Below are 13,580 nucleotides of genomic sequence, written 5' to 3' on the forward strand. Positions count from 1 at the left end.
AACTTCATTACCTTTCCTGGGAATATTTACTTTTTAAGGAGAATAAATTTTTGAAGGCAATAATTCAAGCTCAGAGGACTGAATGTTTCATAGTTGAATTTTGGAATGTGAAGTAATTAAGCGAAGAAGATTTTTGACACAAAGACCCTTCACTCTTTCTTTAGTACATGCATCATTTAGGTATTGATTTAAACGTGCTTTTTTATCCCCCTTAAAAGAAAAAGTTAAGTTTGAAAGGTGGGTTAATTTGAGCAAAGCACATTTTTAACATGGAAATTTATACTTATAAATGTCCAGTATATAGTTGTTTAATAAACATGATGATTGGACTGACTCATATACTGACTTATCTTAGTTCCAGATTCATAATCTCGTTTCCCCTTCCCCTTTAAACACAGATAACATATTTTGTCAAATTTGATTAGGGACAAGAATATACTTCCATGCCTTACATGAAACCATGAATGCCATACATGCTGTATTTTATCAAGAAGAATTTTGCTTCTAAAACTTTTAATTCAGACTTCTAAACTTGCGGTTTGGGGGCTTTGGGTTTTTGGGGGGGAAGGGAAGGTAGTTTTTTACATATTCTATGGGGATTTAGTTTGAATATCTATAAACAAGGACAGTGGCATGTGCCAGAGAGAAAGAGCTGAGGAGAAATGAGCTCAGATCATGTGCAGCAATTCCACTTCTGGAAATATATCTGAAAAAACCAGACACCCAAAATAATAAAATATGATAGACCCACAATATGATGATATTTTTATATACTGATAAGCTTAATAATAACTACTACTATTCACCATGTACTGAATACTATGTCAGGTACTTTATGTATACTTTATTTCTAATGTAACTGATGAATGAATGGCCAAAGATTAAGGTGAAATACACAATTATGAAATATTGCCAATTACAAACAACATTAGCAGACAAAATACAACAAACTTGTATATCTATTTATAAAAAGAATTCTGTAATTGAGTGGATAATTTAACATAGGAAATAATGAGGAACTGAACTCTCATTTACTAAAAGACTGTAAATTTCATATATTAATGACAATTACTGGTTGAAGCAATCACCTCACCTCCCTCAAAATTGCTTTTGCTTATATTTGCTGAATGCTTTAGGCCAGGAGTTGGCTTGCATACCATATTTGGACTATTGCATAACCTGTCACCTATGATTCACATTTTTAAGTAGTTATATTTTTAAACTAGTGGCCTGGTGCATGAAATTCATGCCTGGCCTGCATCCTCTCCAATCTGGGACCCCTCGGGGAAAGTCTGATTGTCAGTTAAGGCCCGATCTCCCAACTGCTCCCCAACAGTCCCCACTGCTGGCCTGATCACCCCCAACTGCCCTCCCCTGCCGACCTAATTGCGCCTAACCACCTCTGCCTCGGCCCTGCCACCATGGCTTTGTTCGAAAGATCTCCTGGAAGGTCTCCCAATCTAAGTAGCATATTACCCTTTTATTAGTATAGATGATTATTTAAGTGCCTACATAATATCCTCCATCTTGTCTTAGTCCACAAAACCTAAAATGTGTACTATTTGGCCCGTTACAGAAAAAGTTTGCCAACCTCTGCTTCGAGCAAAAGGCTCAGTAGTGTCACAGCTTTGAAGCCTGCAAACTCAGCCTTAACACTTACCTGCTATGTGACCTGGGCAAGTCCCCTAACCTCGGAGCCTCAGTTTACTCACATATGAACTGTGATATGCTCTCTTTCTCTCAAACTCTAAGAGTCCCCACAGACTTACAGCTACAGGAGCACCAGGCACCGGCAGCTCATCCAGAGCTAACACCCAGAGCCTGTCTCCCAAGCCCCCTTTTCTCCGACTTTCCAGTGAGCTGCAGCAGCCCCTCCTTGGCCCACTTCTGTCACTGTGACTTTTACTTCCCAGTGAGTCCACGCAACCCCACCTAGTCTAGCTCACTTCTTTCCTATAGGGAGTCAAAGCAGCCCCACCAAGGATCTCTCCTGTTGCTTCTTCTACCCTAGACCCTTCCTTGTTTCACTATCTGCAGCTTTAATAAACATAGTCTCAAAATCACCTGACTCGTGTTGTGAAAACTTTCCTGCAGGAAGTCAAGAACCCACACACTACCGGCCAGCCTGAGGCACACCTACTCTGGGCCTGGTCCCCTTCCCGGGATAGTCATGCCTTGCTGTGTACATAGCATTTTTCTTCAGAGCACTTTCACATTGGTGCAACCAAACTGGTTAGGAAGGAGCTTGATGCATTTTTTTAAAAATCATCATTGAAGAAGCTGTAAGTCAGAAAACATTATCCTCCTATATGATAAAGAGCAAATATGCAAAGGGTCGTCATGCCCTCATGCCCCCACACCCTAGGCTCAGACACTCAACAGTGGGGAGAGAGGAATGGGGACCAGCCAGGCACAAATGAGCTCACAAGAGAGGAATGGGGACCAGCCAGATTGCGGCCCGGGAGACAGACAAGCCACACACCCCTTGGTCCCAGGCACTAGCGCCTGCACCTGTGGCCCAGGGGAGGAAGAAACCACCCACTCCTTGGTCCCAGGCACCAGCACCTGTGCCTGCGGCCTGTGAGAGGGACAAGCCGCCCTCCCTGCAATCCTGGGCACCAGTGCCTGAGGCTGTGGCTGGCCTGGGCAAAGCCTGCCAGGTCCTGGGTGCCTGTGGCTGGCTAGAATGATGGAAGCCCAGGTCCCAGGTGCCTGTGACAGGTTGAGGAGGGAATCCTGGGTCCCAGGTGCAGGGCGAGGCAGAGGCAGCTAGAGGTGATCAGAACAACAGGGGAGCAGTTAGGGGCAATCAGACTGGTAGGGAATCAGTTAGGGGTGATCAGCAGGCAGAGGTAGTTAGGGGCGATCAGGCAGACAGACAGGAAAGTGGTTAGCAGCCAGCAGTCCCAGGTTGCAAGAGGCAGTCGGACATCCCCCGAGGGGTACTGGATTGGAGAAGGTGCAGGCTGGGCTGAGGGACACTCCTCCCCCATGTATGAATTTCATGCACAGGGCCTCTAGTAATGAACTAATCCTAAAGATGTGCTAAACTGGCCATAAGGTTCAGTAACAAGGTTTTCCTGTTAGCAAACTTCCGGTTTTCTCTATTGCCAACAAGCATGCTCAGATTTCACCTCTTTACCTCATGCTGGGTTTCACAGACTTGCTCTGCTGCCCTGCAGGGCCCTCTTCCCATCAGCCCGCATCTTCCTCTAAAGTTTTAAAGTCCCCAAAAATCTAGCAAACTGTCTGGGGGACCAAAAGAGAAGAGGATAGATAGAAACAAAGGCATCTTTCAGTTTCAGGTGTTCTGTTCACTTGTACCCTCAGAATGTGGCCAGCGATTCTCGTCCCTTTTCTTTTCCCAGCACAGCTGAGAGGTCTGGCACACGTCATCAGTAAGGTGCTCTCTGGCTAGTACAATCTTCATGATGTTGTGGGGCCCTTGAAAACACTTGCCCAGTGATTTCAATAATCTATTAAAGAAGAACGCCCCACCTGTTAGAGAATTATTCCTTTTAATTACTTTACCCAGTAATTCTACTACCATTTATACCACTCAGGCTATCTGAAAAAGAGAGGCTAGATTCCATAAGGTCTTTTCCTGTGTGAACTAGAAACAGATTCAGATTTACCTTTGATTATGATTCCTTAGAATAAAGAGAAAGGGTTGGATTTGGTTTAAATGCCTAACCTATCTATACCATACAAGAGCCAGCAGTCTTCTTGGAGAAAATTACAGAGAAAGGAGACAGTATGTTTGTATGAACTGTTGGACCTTTACAGATACAATGAGATGGGAATCTTTAAAGACAGGTATTGTAACAGCAAAAGAAAAGTGACAGAAAGCAAAGTCTTTGAAAATAACATTCTATGAAAATTACACACACACACACACACAAAAAAAGGATATGCAAACAGATAATCTGATAAGAGTAACCAGACTGCTCAAATACCTGGCTTTTTAAAGAAAGTCACACCTACTTTCTCATAAAGAAATGCTGTTACAGAGAAGGGACTGGGGAGATCTTGATTTCAGGAAAACACAACTTAAGGAAAACAGAAGCAAAACTAAGTTTTTAGGTTGTATATTTCAAGATTCTCAAGTATATGTATATGTGTGTGCATTTACCTAAAGTTATTTGTTAAAGAACAACATTTGATTTTAAGGAAAGATAAAAAGGCAATATCCAGCAATCATCAATTAAATTCTTTTGATCATAAAAAATTAAACTAATCTGCTGAAACGGGTTTGGCTCAGTGGATAGAGTGTCAGCCTGAGGACTGAAAGGTCCCAGGTTCGATTCCGGTCAAGGGCATGTATGTTGGTTGCGGGCGCATCCTCAGTGGGGGGTGTGCAGGAGGCAGCTGATTGATGATTCTCTCTCATCAATGTTTCTAACTCTCTATCCCTCTCTCTTCCTCTCTGTAAAAAAATCAATAAAATATATTTTTTTAAATTAAACTAATCATAGATTCACTCAGCAAATATTGATTGAGCAGCCACAATGTTCTGCACTCTCTCCCAGGTATTGGGTATACAGTACTGAACCAAGAGGCAGGCTGTGTCCTGGTGAAGCTTATATTCTACTGGAAAAGATAGACATTAATCAAATAGCTATGATATAATGTCAAGCGGTGATAATATGCTATGAAGAAAAATAAAGCAAGGCACAGGGAGAGAGCCCAGGTGCTATTTTAGCTAGAGAGGTTCTGGAAAAACCTCCATACTATCTTCCAAATTCATGTGACAACAAGGCCATTTGAGCCCTGAGAATTCCTGCTTCCTATCTTATTTGAACTCTGAGCAAGCTTTCCCAGTCCCACAGGTACAACCCTGACCTGTATAGCGACTCCTGATTCCTATCTACTGCTCTGACCTTGTTTCTGAGTTCTAATTCCATGGTGCCAAAAGGATAACCGACAGGTTGAAAGCCAAACTTGCCATATTCTCCCTTTGCTCCTCTATCCCCACTAACACACTATCTTCATTTTTCTAGAAATTTCTAGAGGACTTAAACATTTGACTCTTCCTGCTCCTTTATTCCACTGTACAAAGTCCTAAAAGTTCCTTCTCCAAAATGCTTCCTACCTCCCCCACAGCCCTCATTCCCATTTCCTTCACAAGAGAGAAGTTTCAGAGAGCCATGACATTCATCTTTTCTCTTGCTTGACCACAACTGGACCCTCCGACCTTCCACATCAAAGTTCAATTCCTATGTCTGCTTTTCACATCCTCTAAAATATGTCTGCATCAAATCTCAATGTTAGCCACTGACCTGTGACCCTCCCACAAAGTTCATAGCTTAAAACCCTAACTCCCGGTGCCTCAGAATGTGTCTGCATTTGGAGACGGGGCCTTTACAGAGGTCATTAAATTAAAACGAGGCCATTAGGATGTGCCGCAATGCAATCTGACCGGTGTCCTTAGAAGACAGGCACCAGGAATGCACGCGCAGAGAAAAGGCCGTATGTGGACCTGGGCGAAGGCAGCTATCTGCAAGCCAAGGGGAGAGGCTTCAGGAGAAACCAACCCTGCTGGCACTTTGATCTTGGACTTCCAACCTCCAGAACTGTGAGGTAATAAACTTCTGTTACTTAAGCCACCCACCTGTGCTGTTGTGTTATGGCAGCCCTACCAAATGAATGCCCTATCAGATCATACTTCTACCTCCTACTTACTCAATATGAAGTCCTCATGAATTCTGGAACAGCACACTAATTCTTGTCCCAAACATTTATCCAAGATGGAATTATTGCCTGTATTATATTGTATATATCTTCATCTTTTGCGTAAAAGCATAGGACTTTGAAGTCAAACAAATCCAGCTCCATTCATTTAATAGCCATGTGACTTTAATTAACTTCTCTAAGACTGTTTTCTTACCTATAAAATGGGTGCATGAACTCATTCAGTGAGGATGTGGGTTAAGCCCTGACAGCGTGGCTCAGTGGTTGAGCATTGACCTATGAACCAGGAGGTCATGGTTCAGTCACAGTTCAATCCTGGTCAGGGCACATGCCCGGGTTGTGGGCTCAATCCCCAGTGTAGAGTGTGCAAGAGGCAGCTGATCAATGATTTTCTCTCATCATTAATATTTCTATCACTCTATCTCTCTCCCTGTAGGTTAAATGATATTTCTAGAACAACTCCTGGTACACAGTATACACTCAATGACGGTAGTTATAATTATTATCCATTTATCAAAGTGCCCTTTGATATTTGATTGCTAAGCATTCTAGCCTCTTTGGGCCACCAGCCCAACTTGAAGAGGATGTAGAGGAAGGGGGGTGTCATGCTGATGCCACCTGAGAATGCTAAAGCTAAGGTAATAAGCCACGGGAATCCATTCAGGGTTTGTGAACCGAGTAAAGGCGTGAACAAAACCTTGGTTCAGGAAGGAAAGTGGCAGGTGTGTGTAGGTGATGTGTAACAGTCAAGATGACAGGTCATGAGGACTGAACTAGAGCAGGGCCTTAAGAGAATAGGAAGGAGGTTAGTGTTTAGAGAAATGTTACAAACATACCCTGTATAATCTATAGGACTGGCAATAGACTGAACATAGAAAGAGAAGAGTATACCTCCCAAGCCTTCAGATCCATAGAGTGGTAGCACCATGTGCAGAAATATGAAAGCCAGCTGACAGAAAGGGGGAGGCATTGTGGTTGGTTTTAACCTTCACATCCCATTCGCAGTGCTGCTCCGCCCCCTGCACAGCACCCCGTTACCTGTAGTCTGACCATGGCAGCCTCTGGTATAATAAAACTTCAAGAAGGCATTTCAAAACTAATCCACATCGAGACACAAACAGTAACCTTTCCCAAAAGCTTGCAATGTAAGAGAGGCCCCCCAGGATGAACCACCGTGAAGTCTGGATAGCTGACAATCAGGTGCAGAGAGCCTGTCCTTTAACATCACCACCGCACCTTCCACCTCCTGTCTGTCACAAGCATTTCATCTGGCTACAATCTGGCACCATCCCCAGATTTTACCGTTCGTGCTGTGTTTAGGAACCTCTTCCCATCCTAACTCTGGGTGCTGTTCCACACCACATATAAGCAAACAAAACCCGTTTTCACCGGCTGTTTAAAATATATAACTCATCAGCAGAGGACAGCAGGGCTGAGAAGGTCCATGAGATATCAGCAAGTGCCATCCTTCAGAATGTCCCAGTTCCTCTCTGGTGCCACTAGAGATGCCGAGGGTAAATGCAGCCCTGCCTTCTGCTCCTGACTAAACCCACCTCCTTTACCCTTGACAGATGGTGTAACACAGAACGGCCTTACAGTCTTCAAAATAGGTTTTCACAGACCAGAAAATAAATAATTCTTTCACCCTCTTCCCCCTTCTTGGTTATCTCGGTTATTTGTTCAAACAAAACTCCCACAGTGACCAGGTGCTTCCACTGCAGAGGTGAGGAAGACATGGAGGAAAGGAAGAGAAGGGTGACAATCTGAACTCAGACAGCTCTACTCAAGGTGTTCTCGGCTCAGTTCATCTTCATTCACACCTGCGGACCACCTGTGTGGCTCTGACCCTTTTAAACCTCCCGCAAGCCTCTCTGGGTTTCTTTGAACTGTGCGATTGCATGGCAAGCGGTCCGCATTTTCAAAAGGACCTGATCCATATAGTCTAAGTTCATTACCTCCGTGATTCTCAATGGACCCATTCCCAGCCATGCACCTGTTTATAAGCGTGCACACTGCAGTATGTGGACACACGAGGGAGGGGAAGTGTCTCCGGGAGGTTAACTTGTTTTAATAGTCATGGTGCTGAGTCAATCAGCAGACTGTGTACTCTAACTTCAGATCCCTTTCTGTAGTGTTTTCACGGTGCACACACTTTTTCACTGCAATCTGTGAAACCCTCTACAACACGTTTTTCAACCGCTGTTCCGCGGCACACAGATGTTGCCTGGTGTGCCGTAGGTGCAGAAAAGACAAGAATTTTATAATTTTTCACTATTTTGTTTACTTAATATTTCATAATAAAGTAATTATAAAATACTTTCTTTGTGTTTATTTGATTCCTATTCAAGAGAATTACTTTATATATAGTCAATATAGGCACAGAGTTAAATTTTTTAACATTTTCTAATGGTGGTGTGCCTCGTGATTTTTTTCATGAAACAAGTGTGCCTTTGCCCAAAAAAGGTTGAAAAACACTGCTCTACAAAAATGAATGAATAAATCATGGTGCAGCTGCCATAGAAAATGGTATGGAAGTTCCTGGAAATATTAAACACAGAATTACTATCTGACCCAGCAATTCCACTTCCAGGTATACACACCTAAAAGAACTGGAAGCAGGGACTCAAATGGATACTGTACACCCAAGTCCACAGCAGCACTATTCAGAATAGCCAAAAGGGGAAAGCAACCCACATGTCCATCAAGGGATTAAAGGATAAACAAAACGGGGTGTGTCCATAGACAATGGGATATCATTCAGCCTTAAAAAGGAAGAAGTTTCTGTCACATGTGTCTGCAAGGGTGGACCTTGAGGATGTTATGTGAGTGAAATAAACCAGTCACAAAAGGTCAAATATGGTATGATTCCACGTATATGAAGTACCTAGAATCGTCAAAGTCATAGAGATAGGAAGTAGAAGGTGATTGCCCAGGGCAGGGAGAAGGAGGAGTGGGGGGTGACTGTTTCATGGGTTCAGAGTTTCAGTTCGAGAAGATGGAAAGTGTCTGCGGATGACTAGCAGTGACAGTCGCACAACAATGTGAATGTACTTCATGCCTCTGACCTGTACACTTAAAAATGGTTAAGATGACACATTTTTATATGCACATTTTATCACAATTTCTTAAAATATTCAACACATAGGAGAAAATGTTTCTGAAAAAAATACATGGGGGAAAAAATCACCCCTCTTTTGGAAGTATTTTAAAAATCCATGACAACAATGGAGACATAAAGCACGACACTAAGACACACGGGCAAGAGAAAGCCTTTCGGCCTCAGCTGAGTAAGTTATGTGTAGAGCACGGACAGCTGTGTCTAACCTGGCTCTCGTCCCACCCACAGAGGAGACTTTCAGACATTTTTTTACCCCCCAATTGCGCCCTGTTAAAATTTTAAAAACACAGATACCCTGTATGTGTTAATATTCTGTAGTCCTTCAGGTAGCCACAAACCATTATAATATCTAAGATACTTCCCCCCAAGAACCAATGTTATTCTCAGGGACAATAGCACCCTCTTGGAAAAGGCATGATTTACAGGGTTATCCACTCTGGTGCCACGACTGATAGTAAATTTGACTAAAATAGTCAGAGGACTGGGGATGCACACATAGTGGGAATAATCAATGGTAAAATGTGTCTAAAAGTCTTATACCAATATTAAAAATATCTACACACTGCTAAATATCTAAGCAAAAAGTGAGAAATTTATTTTTCATGTCTTCAAATATCTGGAAATTGCCATTGTATGAATATAACATCTATGTGATTAACAACATTTTTGGAAGTATTTGGTGTCGTGTATCGTAGCATTACCATTGCTGTTTAACATAACCATAAAAGAATTTATTTTCCTATATCAATGAATTTTTAAACATTTTCTTTTTTTGTTAATCCTTACCCAATGATATTTTTCCATTGATTTTTAGAGATGGTGGAAAGGAGGAGGAGAGACAGAAAGAGAAGCATCTATGTGAAAGAGAGACACTAATTGGTTGCCTCCTGCACACTCCCCAACCAGGGCTGGGGATTCAGACTGCAACTGAGGCACATGCCCTGGACCAGAATCAAACCCAGGACCCTTCAGTCCACAAACCAGCGCTCTATCCACTGAGCCAAATCAGCTCATAGCACTTTTCAATGGCAATTTTCAACCTTTTCCATCTCATGTCACACGTAAACTGATTACTAAAATCCCAGGGCATACCAAAAAAATATGTTTTGATGATCTGACCAAAAAAAATGTATAATTTTTATTCATTCACACAGGATAACTATTGTTGTGTTGGCTACTGTCATTTTTTTTTTTAATTTGACAATCTAAGGAAAAAGAGGGAGGTCAGTGTCCTGACTAAATAGTCAGGTATTGCATGCTTTGAAATTTTTTGCAGCCATACCAGTGTGGTTCAGTGGTTAAAGTGGTGGTCCATGCAACAAACTGTCTCAGATTTGATTCCAGGCCAAGGAATCTGGGTTGCAGGTTTGATCCCTGGTCTGGGTCAGGGATGCATGGTCAGCAACCAATGTGTGTCCCTCACATAGATGTTTCTCTCTCTCTCTCTTTCTCTCTCTCTCCCTCCCTCCCTCCCTCCCTCCTTCTTTCCCTGGCACTTCAACTCTAAGGAAAAAAAAAAAAAAATTAATGGAGCCCTAGCTGGTTTGGTTCAGTGGATAGAGCATCAGCTTGGGGACTGAAGGGTTCCGAGTCTGATTCTGGTCAAGGGAGCATGCCTGGGTTGCAGGCTCGATCCCCAGTAGGGAACATGCAGAAGGTAACTGATCAATGATTCTCTCTCATCATTAATGTTTCTATCTCTCCCTCTCCCTTTCTCTCTAAAGTCAATAAAAAAAAAATGTTTTTTAAAAAAATCAATGGAAAAAATATATCCTAGGGTATAGTTTTGATTAACAAAAACTTTTTGCAATACACCAGTTGAAAATCACTACCTTACATGGTCAAATGACATGCCGATTTCACAGAAAACTACATAATTTTTTTTACTAACTAGAACTTAAGGAACCTTATAATTTTGCAACTCAAAGGGTGGACCTTCGGTCAACAATATCAACATCACGTGGGAATCTGCTAACAGTGCAGAATTACAAGCTCCACCCCAGACCTACTGGAACATCTGTAGTTCAACAAGATCTGCAGGTAATTTTGATGCACATTTAAGTTTGACAAGCACGGCTTTAAAAAAACAAATATCTAAGCTGTTCCTTAATTCTTCAGAGAACTTTATTTTTCAATCATCCAAGTAGACTTATTGCTGCACTAATGGGCCTATGGAAAAGGCAAACTAGAAAAGAATCGTGTAAAACAAAACCTTTTTTAAAAACACCAGATATAAAACACACAAATTTCTATTTGGGCGTGGGGGAGGGAGTGTGGGAGGAACTACCTCTGAAAGAAGTTAATTCATATAATTAACTCGCTCTGCGATAGCAGGGGGGGAAAGGTTTGCCACGTGCCCGCAGCTCCTCTCTTCAGAAGCAGCAGCAGGGGCCCTTCACCGAGGGGAGACCGGGAATGCTCTTCCAAGCCCCAGCCTTCCAGCACAGAAGGAAATGTCCTGAGAGGGAACAAGGTGCACAAGCAGTAGGGTTCCCCTTTATTTATAATCCCAGCTGTTGTGTCCAAAACTGGCTTAATTGGAATATGGTAGCAACCATACTTGGGTAAAAACTGCTGTTTGAATTTTAACACTGCTATTCTGGCTTCGGCACTCGCTTACTTGCTTAAACAACAGGGTAGTTGCCTCAGCTTCCAGATGGAGACCTGGAGGCTAAGGCAGTTTTCCTGTGCCTGTGGACCAGGACCACAGGAGAGTGATTCCCACTGACTCAGTAGCTTCAGGAGTAGAAACTGCAGGTAACCTTTAGAGATTAACTGCTAAGCTCTGCTTCTGTACTATCTGCTTTCCCAAGATAGGGCCACATTCTAATGTCCAGTGGGATGTGGCTGGGAACGACCCTGTGGGCTGTTCCCAGCATTTAGAAGTTAGAATTCAGAACAAAGGAAAATTTTTGTGGTTTAGACCTTTAAAAGGACTGCCTACACCTGGAACAGTGGGGTCCTGTGGACTCCACCTGCGTGTGGTGCTCTAGCGGCCGTCCTGGCCAATTCAATAAATCCTTGCCTGCTTTTTTTAATCAATCATCAGCCTCCAGTGGTCTTATTTGGAACCCAGGGTTCTACCCCACAACATTAATAAGAGGCTGCCTCTCCCCAAACATTAGCCCAACCACTCCCATCAATTCCACCATATAGCCTCTCTTAGGGGAATGAAAAGTCTCCTGCGGTCTTCTTAAAATATAAAGGGTTATGTGGGTACCACCTAAAACTTACATCGATTACATCTGAACAGGGAGTAGGTGGTAACCAGGTGTGAGCTAGGGAAAGGGAGAGCCCCTAGGCAGTGGTCGGCAAACCTCGGCTCACAAGCCACATGCGGCTCTTTGGCCCCTTGAGTGTGGCTCTTCCACAAAATACCATGGCCTGGGCGAGTCAATTTTGAAGAAGTGGCGTTAGAAGAAGTTTAAGTTTAAAAAATTTGGCTCTCAGAAGAAATTTCAATCATTGTACTGTTGCTATTTGGCTCTGTTGACTAATGAGTCATGCCTTGTTTAAGCCAGCCGAGTTTGACATGTGTGCCTAGGGAGTTTAGAGTCCCAGATAAAGGCTGACCTCTCCTCAGTGCACCTCTGCTAACATCCCACTGGCCTGGTGGCCAGGGCACTGGCTGTGGAGACAATCCCTCTCATTCAAATTCAAACTCTGCCACTTACTATCTGGGGGACCTTGAACCAACTGGCCAATCCCTCTAAGCTTCCAATTCCTCACCTAGACTAGTAAAACAAGGCTAATTGTGTCTATTTTAGATGCTATTACGAGGGCTAAATGAGGTCTTGCTGGTCAACCCGCAAAATAAGTGTTTAATAAATGTAAATCCCCATCCACTAACTTCCCCAAGGAGCATAAAATACTTTTCATCCACTAAGTCTGGAAGGAAACTGCTTTACCTCACAGATGGTCCCAAATTAAAGGAACAGGAAGTGCTTTACATCAGAAACCACATACGCTAGCTTGAATTGCACCTTCACAAAAACCGTAGGGGTCATGAGGCTCTCCGGGTCCTTTCAAGATTACATAACCCTGAAACTGACAGTCAGCAGAGAGCTGAATTCCCCTCTACGATGTATTTTTCATGTGTCCTCTCATGGAAAGTAGTGGAAATTCAAATTGGCTTAAAATATACTAAATCACAAAAAAAAAAAAAAAAAAAAAAAAATCTTAGTTCACAAGAAATCACAGTAAAATGCCTAGAAGTGATTGAGAAGCTCTAAGAATCACAGAAATTTTAGCAACCATCCCACTGCCCATTTTGACATGACTATATCCGCCAAGGCCCAGGTAACATCTGGGAATATCCACCTTACCCTTGCGAGTTCAGCATTAGGCCAAGAAAGCCAAAAGGTGACGCTCTGCCTCCTGATCTTCCTGTTAACCTGGGGGAGTTGGGGTTGAAGGGGTCAAGAGACAGACGGATCAGTATCATCTATGAGCCAAAGGAACTGGTTTTCTCAGAAGCAATTCATTGCGGATCTCAGAACAATTATTTAATCTCTCCCCTCGGTAGCTCTTTGTGGCTCCTTAACCTCTGAGAGGGTTTCTTTTGTGTTCTGAGAGCAGGATGGATTTCAGGACAAAGTAGAACGGGAGAGGTCTGCCTCCATGCTCTCAGAAAAAGTCTGTGTCTGGCCAACTAAATTATGCTGCCCAAGGTCACCACTTCCACATAAAGTGTGGTTTAACATAAAGTGTGCCGTGCTCTGATTTCTTCTGCTCACTCACCCCAGAAGGACTCTTCTATTGGCCCAGGGCT

At 43.0% G+C, this 13,580-nt stretch overlaps 1 protein-coding gene across 1 annotated transcript in view; it reads right to left on the minus strand.

The window, feature by feature from the left end:
• The window catches only part of NFKBIZ (NFKB inhibitor zeta), a 33,151-nt gene extending 19,946 nt beyond the window's left edge, over positions 1 to 13,205 (minus strand). The window contains exon 1 of the mRNA XM_084875459.1: positions 13,135 to 13,205. The gene's annotated coding sequence lies outside the window, so the exon portion shown is untranslated. The remainder of the gene's footprint in view (positions 1 to 13,134) is intronic.
• Between the last annotated feature and the right edge of the window lie 375 nt (positions 13,206 to 13,580).

The sequence above is a fragment of the Pipistrellus hanaki genome (genome assembly GCF_964339955.1).
Source record: "Pipistrellus hanaki genome assembly, chromosome: 2".
Classification (NCBI taxonomy): Eukaryota; Metazoa; Chordata; class Mammalia; order Chiroptera; family Vespertilionidae; genus Pipistrellus; species Pipistrellus hanaki.